This window comes from Cydia splendana, chromosome 22 (assembly GCF_910591565.1).
Source record: "Cydia splendana chromosome 22, ilCydSple1.2, whole genome shotgun sequence".
Lineage (NCBI taxonomy): Eukaryota > Metazoa > Arthropoda > Insecta > Lepidoptera > Tortricidae > Cydia > Cydia splendana.
This window is the reverse complement of record NC_085981.1, coordinates 5,244,483-5,266,521: the sequence shown is the minus strand read 5'-3', so window position 1 is coordinate 5,266,521 and position 22,039 is coordinate 5,244,483. Positions and strand designations below refer to the sequence as shown.

Below are 22,039 nucleotides of genomic sequence, written 5' to 3'. Positions count from 1 at the left end.
GCGGATGCAGATGCGGATGTTCCGCGGATGCGGATGCGGATGCGAATATCCGCAATATCTCTAATACAGAGTATAGATATCAGATAGGATGAGCTGAGCAGGAAACGAAAAGAAACCCCAAGAGGCCCGGAGCTGCAGAAAAAAAGGCATTTAGATTTGAAACCGTTACGTCGCGTAGCATATACTTACTTGGCTGATGGCGTGGCGCGAACACCCAAAATGAGTCTTGGCCTCCAAAAAGAGAGCACGACACTTTGCTCTGTCCAGAGCGGTATCACGCCAGCTTTCGCCAACGCCGAGCTCACGGAGATTTAGGATGATCAACAGGACCAATCGCGCGCGTGATGCGAACTCATCAACCAATCGCGTGCGTGATGCGAACTCATCAACCAATCGCGTTGTAGCGGTGTCACACCGCTGTACTGGCCCCATTTTTATTGCCCGTAAGGCCAGTCCTGAGATTTCATACGTCAATGGGTGCCCGATATTCACTCATCCTTTCGAGGTTCACCTCGCGAGCCATTATGTACTAATTATTTTCCTGTGACTCTGTTCAACCAGCTCAGATCACCCGCGTCTTCGAAGAACCGGCGGAGGGCCGGATAAAACTAGGTTAGGTAGTCTAGCCGCCGAGAGGCCTATGGAGAGGTCTCCTCATTCCATTCTACTTTGATTCTTTATTTTGACAAATCAAAGTTGCTTTTGTCTTGGCAAGTTTTGATGTGTGGGCGGTTACAGGTTAAGAGATTATGAGGTGTCAATAATAGGCGTTGACAAATATTTCGACGGGGTTCGACCATTTCAAACCACTTGTGCGATTAGAAGTATTAGGACAATTGCAGCTTCGATTAAAAATCGAGATAGATTTTTTTTAAACTGCTGGGCAAAGGCCTCCCCCCTAGACTTCCAATCCTCCCGATTAAGTGCAGCATCTGTCCAGTTGCTGAGAAATGTGTCCAGGTCGTCCCGCCATCTGCTCTTAGGCCGACCCTGTCGGCGTTTACATTGTGACACCCACTCCGTGGCTAGTTTAAAAAAAAATATTTCTCAATATTTTATAAAGAAATGACAAAATAAAATGAAAATTAATTAGAAAGAAATATTCGCTGTCTGTGCTAATATTATGTTAGTGATATTAAAAAAGCATTGCTTTAACATCATCAACCACAAACGATAACAATTTGAAAATGAATGAAAAGTTTCCTTTTAACGATATACGGAGCACCAACTCTAATTCATAATTACACAACTATCCCATGGAACCATGCATGACATAATTAATATAATTATAACACCCCGGACCAATTTGTCAAGGAAATACTCCACATCGGTAAATTAAAAGTTGAGCCGCCTTCCGTCCGGCCTCATACATAATCCATACATAAATACATCGCGTGACACGCTAATTCACTTTTAAAACGAAAGTGAATGCGAGAACTTATCGGCTTTTTGTGGAAATGTGAGTAGACTATAATAGTCACAAACAATTTGACATGGTAATAAATGGTATTTTCGTAACGTAACGGTCTATTGTATGATTATGATTTTGTTTATGCTAGATAACTTATGAAATGAAATCATCTATTGTCCGAAACGATACATTGTTTTCATTGGCTTCTGAATTCTTCGAGAAACCTTTTGTATTTTCTATAAGCTCAATCTGGAGATGACCGTCATATTAAATTTTTGGTTTGTTAAGACCGTCATAAGGCAGAAACTCTGGTATTTGTATACGTACGTCGCACAGACACAGTCAGAAAGGAAGAGCTTCACTCCTTCTGCTCTACCGAACTTCTGACAAAAGCAGCGATTTTTGTAATAAACATCAGAACACTACCCAATTGCCTCCTCGGTACTCAAACTATCTCAGAGGCAGTAGAAGCGTGAACATACACTTTGGGTGTTCACTATAAACACAATCATATGCCTATCTTATCAGATATCATTCATCGTATATCGACTAGGGTTTCTGGTTTCTCGGCCTTTTTTATTTCTCGAGGCACGGGAATTCCCGACCAGAATTTCTCGAGTTTCTCGAGTATCTCGGGAAATTTTTAAAGTTTCAAAAAACACCTTGTTATTTTCAATTGTTTGCTTTACTACAAATCAGACTCATAGGTGTCGTAGGTGAGATCAAATCAAACAAATGGAAAGTTTGTAGTTACCATAAATTGCACTTAATAATCGAAATTCAACAACAAAAAAACTAAAGGTGCATGCGTGCCGGCGATGTGATATGCTATAGTGTATTTCTTTAGGTATTTCTCAAAATATAAACAAATCACAATAAGGTATTTTATCATCAAGTTTTTCTAAGTAATATGAATACTTACATTAGGTACTCAACGTAACAATGAAGCTGCTAATATTGTGCTATTTTGCTAAGAAGAATATATCGGGATGATTTGATTTATCAATAGTAATTTAGTTTAGCAATATTTGTTATTACAAGGCCCTATAATTCGTTTTTTTTGTATTAGAAAAAAGATAAGCGATCTTGTCGTGTCTTTTTAATGAAAAACACTTTTGATAAATAAGTCACGGCAAATATGTAACATTAGCATATATACGATCATTATGTTGTTTTGCTTTCATAAGTAAAAGTTACTAATTGTTTTAAGCGTTTTTCAGTAAAAAGACTCGTCAAGATTGTTGACCTTTTTTCTAATACTTAAAATACACTTGATTATAGTCACAACACGTCTTTATACGCGTGTTTTGTGGTTACTTATCACAAGAGATTTATTTCTCGAGTTCTCGAGGCATTGAGAATTTTTTTCCCGTCTCGACGAAGGACAAATTTCTCGAGATTTCTCGCCTCGAGAATTCTCGAGCAGAAACCCTAAAATCGACATGCTTATAAACCCTGTTTAATTAACACTTCTTACACGCAAACATGCATCCTCGTAATAACCACTTGTAAACCGTTAGCGTATGACGGAGTGACAGAATTTCTAGCCACTTTAATGGAAAGGGGATTACCATTATATTTATTTATGAGATCATAACTGTAACTGGACACCTAAACATGATAAAGTACTTATGACTTAGGGTTTTTCATGTAGGGTTACATTTACTAGAAAGCATGCGGTACTGATAATATTCCGCTACTTGACGCTAGATGTCGACTACGAAATAACGCTCGTTTTAGTAAGAAAACTGATGTATGGAGTTACCACTCTTTCTTTACTTATATTACTCTATGCTAGAAAGTCACAGTTTTTCCTAACGTACTTACTTATCATAAATTGTGGTCTTTTGTGAGCAGTGTGTTTTGACAAAAACTTAGTGGAGTCACTATATTTTTTACTGCCAAGAGAGCTTCAGAACTCCAGTACGGTTACCATCAGTTTGTCACTGACATAAACGCCGTCGAGAACGTAATTTACTTTCTATACATCCCGTTTGCACTAATATGCGAGTGCGAGCGAGATGTATAGAAAGTAAATTACGTTCTCGACGGCGTTTATGTCAGTGACAAACTGATGGTAACCGTACTGGTCTAGATCTACGAAGTTTGCTTACGTATTTGACATCAGCACAAGTGAATTCTAACTACTTTGTGGATTGCGACCGCATGTCAGTAATTTCGATTAAAATTCATTCATAATGCTATAAAAGACAATCAATTCCACCAACAAGTCTAATTAACATGTAAGTGCACGCGACTTTGCATATCCTGCATGATAGCTTTAATAAGTCTATTAGTGTATGACGGAACCACGGAACTCCTATTCACGCTTACATATTTGATGGACATAAAATAACTACAACGTAAGTACTAGGAGAAACAAAGTTGTTAGTTGATTTTAAATGGCCTAGTTATTTAGTAGTCGAAAAACTTTCGTCCTTAACTTTGGCTTCCATAAAGAGTAAATAAAGCGCCAGCGGTAAGAGCGTGCGACTTTCAATTCGGAGGTCGCGGGTTCAAACCCCGGCTCCTACCAATGCGTTTATCGGAACTACGAAATATCATTTGATGTTTACATGCCGCTTTTCGGTGAAGGAAAACATCGTGAGGAAGCTGGACTGATCCCATTAAGGCCTAGTTTCCCTTCGGGATTGGAAGGTCAGATGGCAATCGAGTTCGTAAAAACTAGTCACTTGTGTGTCCGAAATATGAGAGTAGGTATGCGTTGTTGGCATATGGTAGATACTTAGATGAGTTTTCACTCGGAGCTGGGTTAGGACAGGATTGATGCATTAGTACGCCTTGCAGTCCAACCAGTCCAGTCCAATTTTGATATTACTTTAACAAGGGCGCTACAGTGCTTACAGTTCAAGTTCAATCAAATGCTTTTTTCTCTTATGCAATTATTCACTTAATAAAGCTCAAAGCTCTGACCGCGCTAATAGTCCCCGATAAGCTCTATCCTAATCGAATCCATTATGATATTTTTAATACATCGATCGCTGATAATGCTTATTATCTCTGGTCACGGACGGACCGTTACGCTTTCGCTGGTATACTGTTTCTCTTTATATACAAAGGGCTTGGTAAAATTTACCAGCGTGTGACAGGCGAGGATAATTTGGCAATAGTTCGACTTTTTATACGTACTGCATAACCAAAACTAAAGTACTAACACGTCAATGTGTTTAACCGACTCTAACATAAAAGAGATAACAGATGGATACATTTTTATTGCACGAAGGAAAACTTAGGTATCGCACAAAAATATACCACAGAAAAAATTTTAGGTGGTGCAACGGTGCCAAAAATGTATGAATTGTATGATTTTACAAAGTATGTTTACGACGCGCGGCCTACTGGTGTTTTAAGAACTTCAAATTCACATGTGGTGTGTGGGTGGTCCCACTGGTCCCGTTTACTGGATCTGCAGAAGTTATAAAACACACATCACATAAGGTAAACGTACTAGTGCTCGACATGATAATGTCCAATATAATGACACCTTGCTGTCACCTCTATTGACAATGACTTAAGTTTCAAGATGACATGTACTGGGACCGCGTCGAGCACCAGGACGTTTACCTTACACGTTCTCCCAAATCCACAATCATACATAGATCTACATTTTAAAATCGTAATACTACTAGGTTTACATTTGAGTCATTTCCTTCATTAATAAATATGAATTCGAACTAAAACTGATCGAATCTAAAATTTAAACATTTTCCGCATTCTAATTGGACATTAAATGGCCATTCAATAAAACAAGTTTAATTGCCAGTTGTACGAGTACAACCCTATAATCCGTTTTCGGTTGTATAACGTCGCGTTGCATTCTTGGCCTTATTTGGGCCCCATAGCGTACCGAATTGCATACAAATTATTACATTTATAACGGTTGTTACCTATTAGGGTTGTCGATTACGTGTCGTGTTTTTAAAAATACTGTTTTTTTTTTCGATGTTGCTTTGAAAGCGAAAATAGTTTGTTTCTATATTGCAAGGCTGAAAAAGTTCCGTTCCTTTAATAAATATTGTACTTAAATTAAAATAGGTACTTGATATTAGTGCAGAGGCATCAATAAAACCTGATTCCCGGCATCTGGACAATTTTAAGATATTCGAGCGCCATTTTCTTCAAAGGCTGCAAAGCCTTTGAAGAAAATGTATGCAGTGTCGTCACCTTACGGAATAACTTTATTTTTACGATGCGGTGATGCGGGTGCGTAACGGTCCATATAACAACTTTTGATATATTTTTAGTCGATATAACGATTGAGGGACATAATGCACTTTTGCTATAACAATACATGGTATATTCTTAGAGAGTCTAACTATCGTCAAGTATAATGAACTTGTAATATAACAACTTCTAATCTAACATTAACAGCGTATAACGTATATGTGATATAATTATGTTCGATATAACGCTCAGTTGGCATAATATAATTTGTAATATTTACTACTATTATAACAACCTACGTATTCGAACTTAAGGCAAGTCTCAGTTAGGTACGACGACGAGCGAAGCGAGGAGGAGTGTTAGGTAGAACTGCGACCGTACAGCGCGCGAGCCGAGCGAGCGTAGCGAGCGTGCCGCGGTAGAGGCCGGCGAAGCGCCAGAACCGACTTTTTTTATTACTTTACTTTTTTTAGGAATAAGTAATGGAAATCCTCGACACGTTTCGCTTCTACCACTTCGCTTCGGTTCGCTTGAACGCACGATCCCATGCAGACGAAATAAGAGATAGATAAATGTTTTTTAAGTACTGACAAACCTTAACTTATTTTTGTACATTAGATAGAATACATTATACCATAAATACTTATAACAAATATTCATTATATCCAGTAAACGTTATATCGAATAGCTTTTATATCGATTAAACATTATACCCAATGAAAATAGTTATTTTGTTGTTATATCAAAAGTTCATTATACCGCTTAAGTGATTATACACCATGAAATTAAATCAAAAGTTGTTATATCTTCTGAAATTATATCAAAAATTGTTATACGGATCATTACACACCCGCGGTGATGCATCTGCAGGACATAAATTGGTTCCCACGTGTAATCTTTATTGTGGTTGATATTACCCTTGCTACGACTATGTATAAAAAAATTACTTAAAAATTCAACACCTCAGTTACAAACTCGAATTAATGTTAATTGTTTATTGATAAGTTGGTAATGTTAATTGATGTTAGATATTAATTATAATTACTTTACCTACGTCAATCTAGCGACCACAAATTACCCACAAGTCTCACAACACAGTAATAAATAAATAGGTATACTTACCAATTTGAAAACACAAATATGTCTGACATTATCTAAATTTATAAATCGTCGGATTTGCTTTTCCCTGCCACCACTTTTTTATGCAAGAATCAAAATAAATACCTATTTCAGATTAGTGCCAGCCCTGATATCCCTAAAGTTGAAACTATTATGTTTACAGCTACTTTGTTCACCCGGCAGCGAACCGGGACAGCCGTTAGGAACAATATAATGCTATTCATTATCTAGTCTAGTTCACAACATGACATGAGCACTATCATACATCATACGGAATTGGATATTTCAAACTAGAGGCAGCCCTGATATCCCTAAAGTTGAGACTATTATGTTTACAGCTACTTTGTTCACCCGGCAGCGAACCGGGACAGCCGTTAGGAACAATATAATGCTATTCATTATCTAGTCTAGTTCACAACTTGACATGAGCACTATCATAGACTAGAGGGGAAGGGAGCCGTAAGTACTAGCCATACATACCGTGCCATAGGAAACGTGATAGTACAGTCAGTTTCAAATAGATAGTGACGGCCAAAGTGGCCAAATATCGTGACACACCATTCTTCTTCTTTGTCGTATCGCTCTTGACAGAGCGGCCGTGGTTACGTTGAGGCGTCCGCATCGGTAGTAGAGGCGGACAGCTCTTCGCACGATCTCCCGCCATCTCTCCCTGTTGGCAGACTGTCTGACAGTCAGACACGCGGTTTGACACTGCGGATTTTATTTGTCAGTCCAGCGCGTAGGTAATCTTCCCGCGATCTGGTTCCCTCCACTCTTCCTTGTACGACCAGTCGCTCTATGGAGTCGTTGTCTCGCCTAGACACATCTTTGTCACAATATAAATAAGGATGTGACACTTTGGCCGTCACTGTCTATTTCATGTTGACTGTACTAACAGCAAACACGTAGAGTTAGACCAAGAAAAGTCTGCAACGATTTTGATAGTGATAGCACACGCAGTGCAAGTGTTATTTATACGTCATAATTTCATAGAAGTTTGACATTTAAAACAACACTTGCACAGCGTGTGCTATCAAAATCGTTGCAGACTTGTCTTGCTCTAACTATAGCTAACTGACCATCGGTCGACGTTATGTTTTTGCAATAAAATTGTCACTTAAAGTGTTAAAAAACGTTTTGATGTTTCTTGAGTAACTCTCATTTGGTTTACTAAAACAGCCCATTAAATAGAAACTACTTTTACCCTGTACCAACTCTACCGATGTAGTGCATAATTGTTTTCCATCGTACTTTCTCGGAAACGTTCGTATTTGTCATGCTACTTCTCTCAACCTCAGTACTTTTTGTATAGAGTACGTCTGACTGAAATAAGCAAGACACGTTCGTACGTTTTCGTGAAAATACGAAGGAAAATAATTAATAATTATGCACTACTACGTCTGTACCTGTACTCTCGCTATTCACAAAACCCACGCAATTTCTCTTTTCCACAATGCAAAGTTCTCATGCGTCGCGTTTGCTACGTTAATAGGTATCTATGTATATGTGTGTGCGTGTGTGTTTGCGTGTGTGCGTGTTACACAATGCGGGTCAAGCACCTGCCCGCTCCAATTAGTGACGTCTTCATTGTTCCCGACGAATAGGGTTGCCACTTTTAATTATAGTCTGGCAAACACAATATAACTATAGGTGTACAAATTTAAAATGAGACGCGATAACTAATATTTTTTTGTTTACATGTTCATGTGACTAGCTGACGATCTTTCCACCGTGATACAACCGGCTAACGATTTTTTTAATTCACAGTAGCATCTGAACTATCATCTGACAAAGTTTCAATCAGGATGCGTTGACTATTTTTTTACGTGTTTGGATGGCTATCGTTCCTCAACACACCATTGGAGCGGCAGCTGACGTCCACGAGGTAACACATCGCCCTTAACCACTTTACGAGTCATCGCCTATGATGCTATCGGTCATGGAAATCTGTTCCTGGCTCACAAGCTACTACGAGTAGAAGTAGTTAGCCAGTAGAGGTGTAGAAGTGTGTATAATGTTCATGACATGATAATGTACGAGTATTGTGAGAGCAAATGACTGCGATTTTCTCGTCAGGTCGTACACCTGCCCGCTCTAATTAGTGACGAGTTCATTATTGCCGCTAGGGCTGCCAACAATGTTAAATGTAGTTTAGTGTTTAGTATGACCTACATATTTACATCTTAGAGTATAGTTAGACATAACAAAATCAACCTGTAAAATTGATTGGGTTAATTACCGAATCTAATAAGTTAGATAGTGTAAATTATATAATATTATGTAAGTTTATAGTCATTCGGGACACTATGCTTGAACTAGATTTTTTTTACTCCATTTAGTGTACTCCAACCAGTCTAACAACTGCATCATCTATATATATGGACTCATTATTATAAGATCCTAATTTCCCGCCTAACAGAGCAAAAACATTTCTTGAAAAAAAAAACTGAAATTAATTACAATAGCGTGTTAAATCTGCCTTTGTTTGTACGTTAGTTATATCAAAAAGAATAGGTTATATCAAAGACATATGTAACTTCGTATAAGATGAATAAAGTCTAAGGAAAAAACGTGCCTCGGAAATCAAGAAAAAGTCATTCTCGGATAGATGGCGCACACACCTTTGGCCTATGCTCGGCTAGATGGCGTGACGACACCGTTTCATATGTAACAATTTTAATACATAGATATCAGTGAATGAACATGGGTCAAAATGATATAAAAATTATAAAATCATTTCTCCATATATATACATTTTTTTGATAATTTTATACGTTTTCATTTTGAGTTTTAGTCGTGTGTCGATAGATGGCAGTAAATTTACTGTGACTACAAAATTTACTATGACAGGACCCCTCTATACTATCTATTCTCTTTGGTTATATTAAGAATTAGCCAATTATGGTAACTGAATTAAAAAAACGACTCGAAGTGATTCGTCGGTGGCCCTTCACGGGTCAAACACCTGAGGCAATTGGTAGTTAGTAGTTACCAGTACGGTTACCATCAGTTTGTCACTGACATAAACGCCGTCGAGAACGTAATTTACTTTCTATACATCTCACTCGCACTCGCATATTAGTGCAAACGGGATGTATAGAAATTAAATTACGTTCTCGACGGCGTTTATGTCAGTGACAAACTGATGGTAACCGTACAGGTTTGCTGACTTGCCTAGTGAGTTCATCTCACTGGTGTTAGGTAATTAGTATGATTAGACTGTGTTAGCATGTCTAGTACAGTCAGCAGCAGAAGTTGCTAGCGGACGAGGTGTTCAAAATTACCTTGACACGCTTTTATTCTCTTAACAATAAAGTCGCGTCAAGATCATTTTGAACAGCTGGCCCGCTTAGCAAGTTCTGCTGCTGACTGTACGTGCTAGAGAAATTTGTATTGTTTTTGTTTTAATCCGAATCCAACTAAAATTAAGAAATCCAAAATAAAAACTGGCCAGTGGAGGTGCCGCCTTATTTTGTTTAGAATTTTTTTTTATCAGGTAAACCGCGCAAATTTTCTAGCGAAGCAATAAAAATACATAAATAGGGTAGATCCTTACGGTGTGCTTATAATTACAAGTATAATTAAATTAAAACGAATAATTGATACAAATTAAAATTAAAATGGTGGTATAGGACGTTTCTGTAAAACATGACGGCTTTCCGACATGTATTAAAATAGTACTTAGGTTTTAGCAAATGAAAAATTTGTGTCAGTGACAACCCTAACACTAGAGCAAAGTGTAATGCACGTTAGTTCCATTTTGACTTCATTAACGTAGGTGGCATACCATGATAGGTACCACTATGTAGGTACCTAGACCCTTAGAGCATTTAGTAACTGGAGACGCCTTGGCTGTCATTTTCTGTACAAAACAGTTTGCCAATTTTTGCGGGGGAGGGGAACGTCAAATGTATGGCTATTTGTACGTTTAGTTTAAGGTACGATGGGTCTGGCGTAATCTTAAGATTAATAGTCCCTAAATAAATAAATGATTGAAAAAAAATATATTTGTACGTAACGTACAAATAGCCATGTCAGATAAACGTCAGTTCATACAAAAGTTTGCACAATTGTGCAAGGTTTTCGGCAGAGGGGCTCTTAAGAGCCAACGGGAGTGGTCATTTCTCCATACAAACGTACTCCTCGCAAAACGGTCCGACACAGATAATTTCATAATCATTTAGATTTCCAAATTTGGTTACGATTGGTTAAGTTTTGGAGGAGGAAACAGAGGAGTACGAAACCTCGATTTTCGAGATTTTTACGCAGGATTTTTCGCCTTGTCCTTATCGCACTACTTTTAGGTGCCGCTTCCGTTAGCGAGACGGGTATATTTACTTAAAATATTTAAAACTCAGCTCCTGTTTCGTCTTAAAGGCGACTCTAGTTATTAAATGCTCTAAGAGTGTACATACCAGTATACGTGTACTAGTATACAAATACTAGTACCTATAGGTACATATACTCAGTATAGTATACGTTACGTCTAGCATACGTTACAATTACAAGTACGTGTCCGCCATTTTGGCGGTCAAGCGTGAACCGTGACTGGGAACGCGTTTTGTTTCCGCTAAGATCAGTAGATAAGTTGATTTAATTACATATCTCACATAATTTCCATAGTAGGTACTACTTTAATAAAGAGTTTTTACCAAGCCTTAGTATTTGAGTGAAATAATACGGTGCATTGGGGTAACTTCGACAACGGGGTAATTTTAAAAATCGGGGTAATTAAATCTATTATCTACTAAATTAAAAATCACTCCATTCTTTGGCAACACTAACGTCGTACTGCAATTAACGCTTATCAAGGCATCTTGCTTACGGCCCGATTCGAACTTTAAGATACGTCAATTAATAGATCTAGAAACGATATGGATTAGATGTGTCAGTGTCAAAAGTGAGGTTTTTGTTTGAAGAAACACCACATTTGACACTGATAAATTTAATCCATATCGTTTCTAGATCTATTCAATAAAACTAAATAACTTCACTACATCATCATCGTGAGGAAACCTGCATACATCTGCGAAGAAATTCAAAGGTGTGTGAAGTCCCCAGTCCGCATTGGGCTAGCGTGGGGACTATAGCCCAAGCCCTCTCGCGCTTGTGAGAGGAGGCCTGATGGCTTACCGCGAAACAAGAAAATCGAAATTTCGTTATCTAATCTCTCTATCAGTCTTGCACATTCGAGCGATAAAGAGGCAGATAACTAAATTTCGATTTTCCCGTTTACCGGTAGGCCCTCTGTGCCCAGCAGTGGGACGTATATAGGCTGAATTATTTATTTATTTATTTAACTTCACTAAACCTTATAAAACAAAGTCCCCCGCCGCGTCTGTCTGTTTGTGTGTATGTATGTTCGCGATAAACTCAAAAACTACTGAACGGATTTTAATACGGTTTTCACATATCAATCGAGTGATTCTTGAGAAGGGTATAGGTACCTATATAATTTGTTATGGTTTTGTGTGACCCGTGTGAATCCGGGCGGGTCACTAATAATACTATAAAACTAAATAATCTATATGCGTCATATTTCTACCGGCAAATGGCATATGTATGGTTTCATGGTAGTAGAAAGAAACTGGCGTAGATTTATTCTCAAGTACTTAAATAAATATTTTTCACATCACCTATTCGAAAAAGGGCTTTTTCTTCCCCGCTAGGAGGAATCAAAGTGACACTTTTCTTCCTTGCTAGGAGGGATCAAAGTTGTACTTTTCTGTTCTAGGACACGATTTAGTTTTCTTGCATACTATTTTTTTTGGTAAAATAATACATATTTTGGGACATAACCATTTCCTCATTAGTTGATGTGAAAAGCAGTATGTGTCACACGGTATCACAATTATTTCGTCTTGGGCGTTAACACTTGAATCCCTCATTACGCTCAGGATTCAATGTACGCCCTTGTCGGAAATATATCATTTTGATCCCTTGTAACACAAACTACTATTGTCTAGTCCAGTGTGAAATCAGCTGCTTTGACAGTTTCACACATGTATACCGTAAGGCATCCATAGAAACCTTATTATATATCTATAAAGAGACTAATTAAGATAGGCGAAAGGTGTGGCTAACTAAATTCGTTATGCCGTGCCAGATATGCCAAATAACAGCTTTTAGCGCCATACAAGAGCGTTTCTTTTATTTTTTGCCATTTTATATATTGTGACCTTTTTTGCCACTTTTGTGTTATTTCTAGTCAGGATCGCGAGCCCTTTTTATACTTATAGCAGAAAAAAAGTGTCCTAAAATTTCCATACATTTTTCAAACTTTCCTTTTTGTTACCGCCATACAAAGTGTATGGGGAAATGGTAACACAATAGGAAAAAATTCTGGGACATTTTTTTATCCCATTAGAATCGAAAGAGCTCGTGATTCTTGGTATATAACACAAAAGTGGCAAAAAAGGTCACAATACTCACAATATATGATAAGGCAAAAAATAAAAGAAACGCTCACAAAATGAACCAGTTAGCAAGTTATGGCAGCAAAAGTACGTTGATAAGAAAAATTTAATGAAATATAGGCAAAAAGTAATTAACTTTTTTATCAAAACCCTGAAAGACTACAATAGCCAAAAAAATATTTTTGTAGCACTTTTAGACACTAATCAAATGCCACCCGTATAGATATTTAAGGTCAATAGTTTCCCAACCTCCATGTAACGCATTTCGTTAAAGGAACAACAATTGATCCATTAATTCCATTAATTGGCCGGATTGGTTAAATCAGTTTCGTGAGTCAGCATTCTATTGGCCCCTATGAAATCTATTTATGACGCTTTTCAATTTATTTTTAAATCTTGTTTACTCCTTTCATCATTGATGATAATGATGATGATGAACTCCTTTGGCTTAAGTAAAGGACTTGCATCAAAGCCATAATTGTTAAAAAAAAGTTAACACCTTATTGTCATCAATGTAAGTATACAGGGTGTTTTGTACAAGGGCCATTTTTTGTGGATGATTAAATATTGCTTTAATAAAAAAGCTTTTTTTGCCTACTTTTTTAGCGCCGCTATTTCCATTTTATGGTTCACTCTTACTTTATAGTGAGTTGTTAAAGTTTGAAGTAAATAAACCACGGATTTGTCATAATTGAGAGAGTTGAGAGACATGTTTTGTGAAATTCAATAGTTGAATACACTTCATTCAACGCATCATTAATCTTCATGAGGTTATTAATTGATAACCATAACTGAATACATGATTTTTAGAGGCCTTATGAAGCTGATATACGAATGATACATAATACCTTTTGTCAGATTTGTGATCAGGATTCTGACGTCGGTCACGCGCATATATTTATGACTATACCTTATATGTCAAACAATACGTTTTACAATATATATTTTACATTTGTACCTGTCTGTAATTCAATTTAAAAATCGGCAGTATGTATATAGTTACAGTCAACGCCAAAAAACACTTCGAACACGGACGCACTTTGTCACGAACGTATTGTCACGACCCTACTGAGTCGATATTTTTTCTAACAAGTCGATTTTTATGCTGGCATTTCTGGCAATTCCCGAACGTTATTTTGAGTAATTTGGAGTCTTGTTATCAAATATTTGTTTATAAAAAACCAATCAGCTTTAGTCGGCATGCCTACTCGCGAATACAGGGTAATTTAGATCGACCGATATAAATGGCACGGTAGAGTGCGTGCTACTCGAAGTACAATAACCAAAATTATTTTGCCGTTAGGCTTTTACTACGTTTGTAGATGAAAGACAACCTTTGCCTGATTCGATTAAAAAAAAATAAACTACATAATTATTAGTCACAGTTGCCCTAGCCCCGAAAACTAAAATGTAAGTCGCAATTGAGAACTGATAATAGGGGTGGCAATGCAAACTTAATGTCACCTGATATTTTTTCTATAAATTGGCACTTAGCCAGGCCCCCTGATATGTTTTTCAGAGGGTAATAAAGCCTGTACTCGTAAAGTCCAAAGTTGTAATGGCCGTAGGTAAAGAAAACAGTTACACGTTCACGACCAAGTCGAAAACACATTTAAATTTTCCAATTATTTGAGAGCACACGTCATCATGTTGAGATCCTTAACCAATGGCAAACCAAACTTTGTCAGAACACGAGCTGACGTAACTCCCGTGCTGTCACGCAACGGCACATTGTCACGGCATTGCGCGATATAAGCGTAAATCGACGGCAAAAGTTCACAAACTGTGAGAGATTGGTTAAATTGACTGGAAAGGGCAATGGTCCTGCGATAGATGTTGTTAACATCTCATTGACTTAATACATGCCTCACTAGCGGGCGAACCTTCTGTACTTTACAAATACTTCTGTAATTTTTTTTTATACTGTGGATTCAAATCAGGTATCGCACAGCTGAAGATTACTCTCAATACCGAGTTTCACAAGGAGGCTGAGCGCAACTGATCATATATGTATTATAACTAACCGACCTAGCCACAAAAGATAGAACATTATTACCGTATTATTATCATAAATTGCTATCTTAATAAAGAGTATCTTCGCGTTTTGAGTTCAATACAGTTAACAACGTTACAATCGTAATCGTAACAGTAACATTGTTATCAAGCCATAAATCGCGTTTAAACTGCATATACGAACTGCAGTTGCATAACAACGTAGATTGTGAGAGGAAATTGGTATTGGCATTACTTAATCTGAGATCTTGGCATCGGAAGCCTGCCTGTGCCGGTTGAATGGAATCGCATAGGTAGATGAAAATGAAGGACTCTGTCTCCGTATTTATTTGTTTCTGCTATAGTAGCAATAAGAAGTGTATGTAAGTATAAATGAAGCGCTTTACGCTGTCATTCTGAAGTAAATAATGAGTTAGGTACGTAATAGACATGCTACTTGAGATTAGTTCATTAATATGGTCAGTGCACCGTATAGCACCTTATGACAAATATCTGTAAAACCTCATACCTAATTTAGCAACGCTTACCATAGCAGCTTGCTTTCTGTTGCTACAGCATAGTAGAAATTGCTTCTAATTTAGTATATATTTATCATTTTCAAAACCCTGCTTTCGAAGATATCACAATGTAGTCGAAAGAAATTAATGGTGTCATGATTGCACTCACATCTTCCCAGTGCGCTAAAATCTCTAAAGAATTATCTTTAGCTAACTGGGAGTAACATAATCCGTCACCTCTAATTTAAAAACAAACTTGACCATAGTATCCACAGACCGCACACATATGGGTGCGGATATGACCTGTTACCGCATTAGCGCTTCCTGCGCGCCACGCATCCAAATCAACGCGGCTCCAATTTGGATTGTTGTCGATTCGCTACGGTACTATCCTCTGACCATTCATAAACTTTATTGTAAGGAACTAAGGTCTACTATTGATCAGTGTGTTAATAATGTTCAGAAACCTTATCATATTATTACGCCATTTCATTTCGATGTCATCGCACTCCATTTGTTAGGTATTTATTTCAAATCGATGGCATATTTTATGTCTGAATATGCCACCTTCATACCGAGGTTGGGAACCTGCAAAAACAAGAGGATATGTAGTTAAGCTCGATATATCCCTAGCTGGCATTTGTGACTTTCGCCATATTAGTGAGGTATTTAACCGAAAGTCATAAGTCCCACAACCATGTTATTATGTGTAATATTTTTTTTTGTAAGAAGAGCTACATATAGGTACGTTTTTGTATTCCAATATTTTATTACGTCATAAAAAATATCTTTATATATTAAGTGTTCAGCAGATTTTAGGTTTAAAACAAATAGTTTTAACAAAAAAGGACCCTACGAAAATTTTCCTGTATATCCTATAGTTTTTATTTCTCCACCCAGTCGTGCAGTCCTATTTGTTGTTCTGTCACGCGTCATTTATTATTTAATTACACGTAAATGATCAAGAAATAACGACGTAAACGGTTAATAGGCGAAAAATTGGATTCGGCAGGTTGCCTATTCTGAGGGCCTACCGCGAACCACGTTCGACGTGTTGCCTCCCTGTCATACTTAAGTACGAATTTACAAAAGCGACTGAGAGGCAACACGGGTGAGGTAGAAAATGCGAGTCATTGTTCAGGTATAGGACGGATAACCAAATATTGTTCTTTACGAATTTCTGAACTTATTGAACTTAGTTACGCTCAGTCAAATCGCTTCTTGTGTGGAGCATGCCGAATCCGTGGATAATGTTAATTGAAACGGACGGAAAACGCAATCAATTGTTTATTGTATTGAAAGCCGATATCGACCTCAGCGTTATATTTTAGCCACCATGATTGAATGTATACATACCTACCTAACCATCAGAACCCCTTGTGTAAATTTCATTCGATATGTGTGGAAAAATAAGTCGGGCCCTGTACGTCTACCATCAGTTTTGACATTGACATAACGCTCACGTCTACGTAATTTACTTTCTGTACATCTCGCTTGCACTAATATGCGAGTACGAGCGAGATGCATAGAAAGTAAGTTACGTAGACGTGAGCGTATATGTCAATGTCAAAACTGATGGTAGACGTACTGGAGGGAAACTACCTTAAATCCTTAAGTTGGCTCATTTTACTTAAAGGAGACATTCCTTTATTTTAAAAAAGAAACAAAACTGCATTCAAAGATTTTCTAATACTCGCTTGCCTCGCCCGGTACTCAAACCGACTAAAAATTCCAAAAAATAAACTCGCAATTTTATTCTACTAGTCGATACAGTTAATGTTAATGATAACATTTCTCCAAGAAACATTAGGTTTTACACTCGTCTGTCGTACAAAATATCCATAAAATCTAATACTTAGTACCTAGTGTACCTACTCAAGATTTTTTTAGACAAGCCAAATTGAAGAAAAAAAAACAACCTTTGAATGCAGTTTTGTTTCTTTTAAAAAATAAAGGAATGTCTCCTTTAAGTAAAATGAGCCAACTTAAGGATTTAAGGTATTTTCCCTCCAGGGCCCGACTTATTTTTCCACACTGTATAGAGCGTTACGTGCGTTCATGATGGGATTTTGAACAGCGCGAAACGGGACGTTTTGGCACTCAAAATCCCATACAAAATGACACTTAACGCAATCGCGTACAGTCGACGTCAAAGATATGTTTACATTTTCGCCATATTTTATTACACCTTACGGTGCAAAAGTGTAAACATATTTTTGACTTGCTTTGACGTCGACTGTACTGTACGTCACGTCACGTCAGACGTCACGCTATGTAGTGAAATTTACACTAGGTGTACTGTAGGGTAGGTTTATACTGTTCGCACAGAGAAACTGTGGAATGAACTGTCGCCAGCGGTATTTCCGGACCGATACGACCTTCAAACCTTCAAGAAAAGAGCGTACTCCCATCTTAAATGTCGGCAACGCGCTTGCAACCCCTCTGGTGTTGCGGGTGTCCATGGGCGGCGGTAATCGCTTACCCTCAGGTGATCCGTCTGCTCGTTTGCCTCCTATATCATAAAAAAAAACTGCGCAACGTATTATCACTATCTTGTTTCGCTGTTTGTTTGCAATTGCATTGCGTGATTGCGAGATACGATTAACTTTCTCAATGGAATCCATCATTGGATCTCAGAGTAAACATGTGGGCTTGACCTGGCCACCTGTGGGCGTGGGACACTCGCTAGCCTTGATAACCATGCAAAATAACCCTTTACCCTACAAACCTTTATTAAACTATCAATCTATCATACTATTCTCATATATACAAAACCAATAAAAAAAACTTCGAATGGTTTTGGGTTAAAAGATTGTACCTAACTGACTTGATTCAGACTATGTCTGTCTGTTAATATAAGTACCTATGTCAATTAATCTAAAATATCTGGGAGACACAAACATATAAAAACTCAAAAATGCGCGTTTTCCCAGAGATATGACCTAGCTTAGCTAGATCGATTTTTCGCTCCCGAAAACCCTCATATAGCAAAAATTTCATCGAAATCGTTAGAGCCGTTTCCGAAATCCCCGAAATATATACCTAATATATAAATAAATAAATATAAAAGAATTGCTCGTTTAAAGGTATCTAAATATTATAGCTAGGTACTCGTAGTAGACACCCAAAAACCACACATTACTTTTAAATTCTATGCGATCTGCGGATTTTTTCATTAAAACATTTGCTGTTTCGATTCAGATAAAAAAGCCAATGAACTGAAACAATAGCTGTTTACGATACAAGTGCGAAATTCACAACGAGTGGCGAATTTTAAAACACGTGTATCGTACAACGTTTTACAGTACCTAGGTACATATGGCCCTTTAATTTTCGACGAAGTTACGTAATGTGCTTATTATAGCTTAATAGCAGGGTGTCGTAATGGAGCACCAGACTGTAATAGTACATTACGATACAAGTGCGAAAATAAGGAAATTCGCAGCGAGTGGCGATAAATTGAAACACGACCGAAGGGAGTGTTTTAAATCGACACGAGTTGCGATTTATACCTTTTCGCACGTGTAATCGTGTATTGTACAACGTTTTACAGTACATATGGCCTTTAAATTTTCGACATAGGCACGTCCTTAATCCCGCCCTAGGGCGGTAAAGTAGCACTGAATGTACTGAAATTTATACTTAATTTTTGTATCACAAGTGTGATGAAAAACATTGTGTGTAACTCGGGGCGTAATAATATTGCAAACTCGAGTCTATAAATCGCTCCGGCAAGCCGTCGCGATTTAACTTACTCTCGTTCGCAATATTCAACTTACGCCCCATGTGCACAATGTACTATAATACACTGCTGAGATCATAACCTATTCCGCAGTGGGATAAGAAGAAAGAGCCAAAAATGTCATAACTGCCATTACAACGAAAGTGCGAACAACAAAAAGGCGAATGTTACGAGCGAAATCGAGTGAGAATTCAGAACAGAAAACAACGTTATCGGACATCTCGCGAACCAGTTCCCGAGATAAGTGTGCAGAGTAAGTACACAGTACATACAGTACAGAACACACAACATTGTACAGTGAGCTGCGAAATTGCATATCTTTTAACCTTATTATTACTTTTGCGACGTTTTTAGGACTAGCATAGCCTAATATGAGATGAAACTCAGATGAAGTATGGTGGTGTGTCGTGAAAAATCACATGCTTTTTCTTCAATCTGTATTATCCTGTATCTACAGCTCGACTTTCACTTAAATCAGATTAAATATTTACTTATTTGTTACTGAAATTAACAAATAAGACGATAAATTAATATGTAAACATAATCACAAGTTGCGTGCTGATGATTTTTATCTACTGTGACATCGTCATAAGTGGCATAATTCCGTATGTTGACAAACATCAAACATGTCGCCTACTGGTTATGTAATCGATTACACAATCAACACAAATATCAACCTTATCATTTAATTCATAAAACTCAAAACAGGCAAAGAGAATAAAGTGTATAGAGGCGGATTGTCAAAGTAAATTATGTAGCCACTGTAAATTTACTGCCATCTTTCGACAGACGATTAAAACTGTTAGAACGCCATTTGACTTTGATCATTATTATTTCACTGATATGTGTTAACTTGTTAAATATTAATATTAACGCCATCTACTCGACTGTAGGCCAAAGGTTATGGCGCCATCGCTCGAAAAGATTGCCACCATACCTTTGGTCTATTCTCGAGTAGATGGCGTTAATAGTAATATTTAAAAAACCGGGCAAGTGCGAGTCGGACTCGCGCACGAAGGGTTCCGTACCATAATGCAAAAAAAAAACAAAAAAAAAGCAAAAAAAAAAACGGTCACCCATCCAAATACTGACCACTCCCGACGTTGCTTAACTTTGGTCAAAAATCACGTTTGTTGTATGGGAGCCCCATTTAAATCTTTATTTTATTCTGTTTTTAGTATTTGTTGTTATAGCGGCAACAGAAATACATCATCTGTGAAAATTTCAACTGTCTAGCTATCACGGTTCGTGAGATACAGCCTGGTGACAGACGGACGGACGGACGGACAGCGAAGTCTTAGTAATAGGGTCCCGTTTTACCCTTTGGGTACGGAACCCTAAAAAGTTAACACATTAGTGAAATAATAATGATCAAAGTCAAATGGCATTCTAACTACTACGTAAATGTACTGTAGCTACATAATTTACCATGACAGTAACTCTATTTCAAATTCTCTTTGAAACAGGTTACAAGAGTTACAAGTCAAGGTTGGCAACTGTCAAAGGTTTGCATAGATGGCGCCATCATAGCTTGCCCCTTTTTGTATGAGATTTGGCTTAAAGACATCCAGGGTATAAAATTCCATTAAAAAAAAAAATTGACACAATTCTAGGGATTGACAGGGCAAGCTATGCTGGCGCCATCTGCTTAATACTTCGACCGCACAACCCCATTATTAAGTTGTCATACACATATCGTCCACACTAGTAGACGCAAACCAAACTGACGACCGGGGTCATATATATCTATCTCATATCTATGTCTATTCTATCACCCTACCTTGGACCACGCGAGCACACCTCGGACACTGGCGAATGGCGATCAAATGTATGAAACAAACGCGTTCCTACGCACACAGTCTAAGCTCGTGTAGGTGAACGCGTAACGCGTAAGAATCGAATTATGCTGTAAGGTGGGTATCTAAGCTCGATTTTAACAATAGTTTCCTATTTTGAATCAGTATAAACGAAGTGACAAAATTTTTGAAAGGAAATTCAGGCCACCAAAATATTACGTAAGTTGAAAACATGATTTTATGTTCATATAGATATTGTGTTGTTTTCAGTGTGATCTGATAGGTTTTGTTTGATATTTGAATATTTTACGTGGCCTCCGCTCTGCGCACCGCGTTGGTCGCGTCCTTGCCAGCCGGTAACTGTGAGGTAGAGCTGAGCGTTTTTTTCCGTAAGTGTTTTTAAAAACACTTTCTTGTGCTGTAACGAAATAACAGTTTGTGGCAGGAACGACAAACTGTTTTTATAAAAACGATGACAAAGAGGCGGCGACATACGATAACATAGTCGCGCATAACGGACGCAACTATCGCAAAGCAAAACGCAGCTCTAAAACTGTTTTATTCGTTTTCCGATGAGCAGGGACAGATATAGGTTATTGGCTAACGAAAGAGCGAGATAGAGATAAAAACGAAACGAAACGGATTGAGCTTTGTTCAGGTAGACGCTAGGCACGCTTTTTACCAGGCCATTATATTCAAAAACTTTAATGTTCGTTAGACAAATAAGTGCTTTATTTTATAAGCATTAGGGTTTAAATTAAGGAATCTTTTAATGCGTAAATTTAAAGCAAGTAGCGAAAGTAGCGTCAATTGAACAACATTAAAAATTATTCACGACGCTTAACGAACACTCGCTAGCA

At 37.6% G+C, this 22,039-nt stretch overlaps 1 protein-coding gene across 2 annotated transcripts in view; it reads left to right on the top strand.

The window, feature by feature from the left end:
* The window catches only part of LOC134801466 (dihydropyrimidinase 1), an 81,008-nt gene that overhangs the window by 22,920 nt on the left and 36,049 nt on the right, over positions 1-22,039 (top strand). The gene's annotated exons all lie outside the window — the stretch shown is intronic.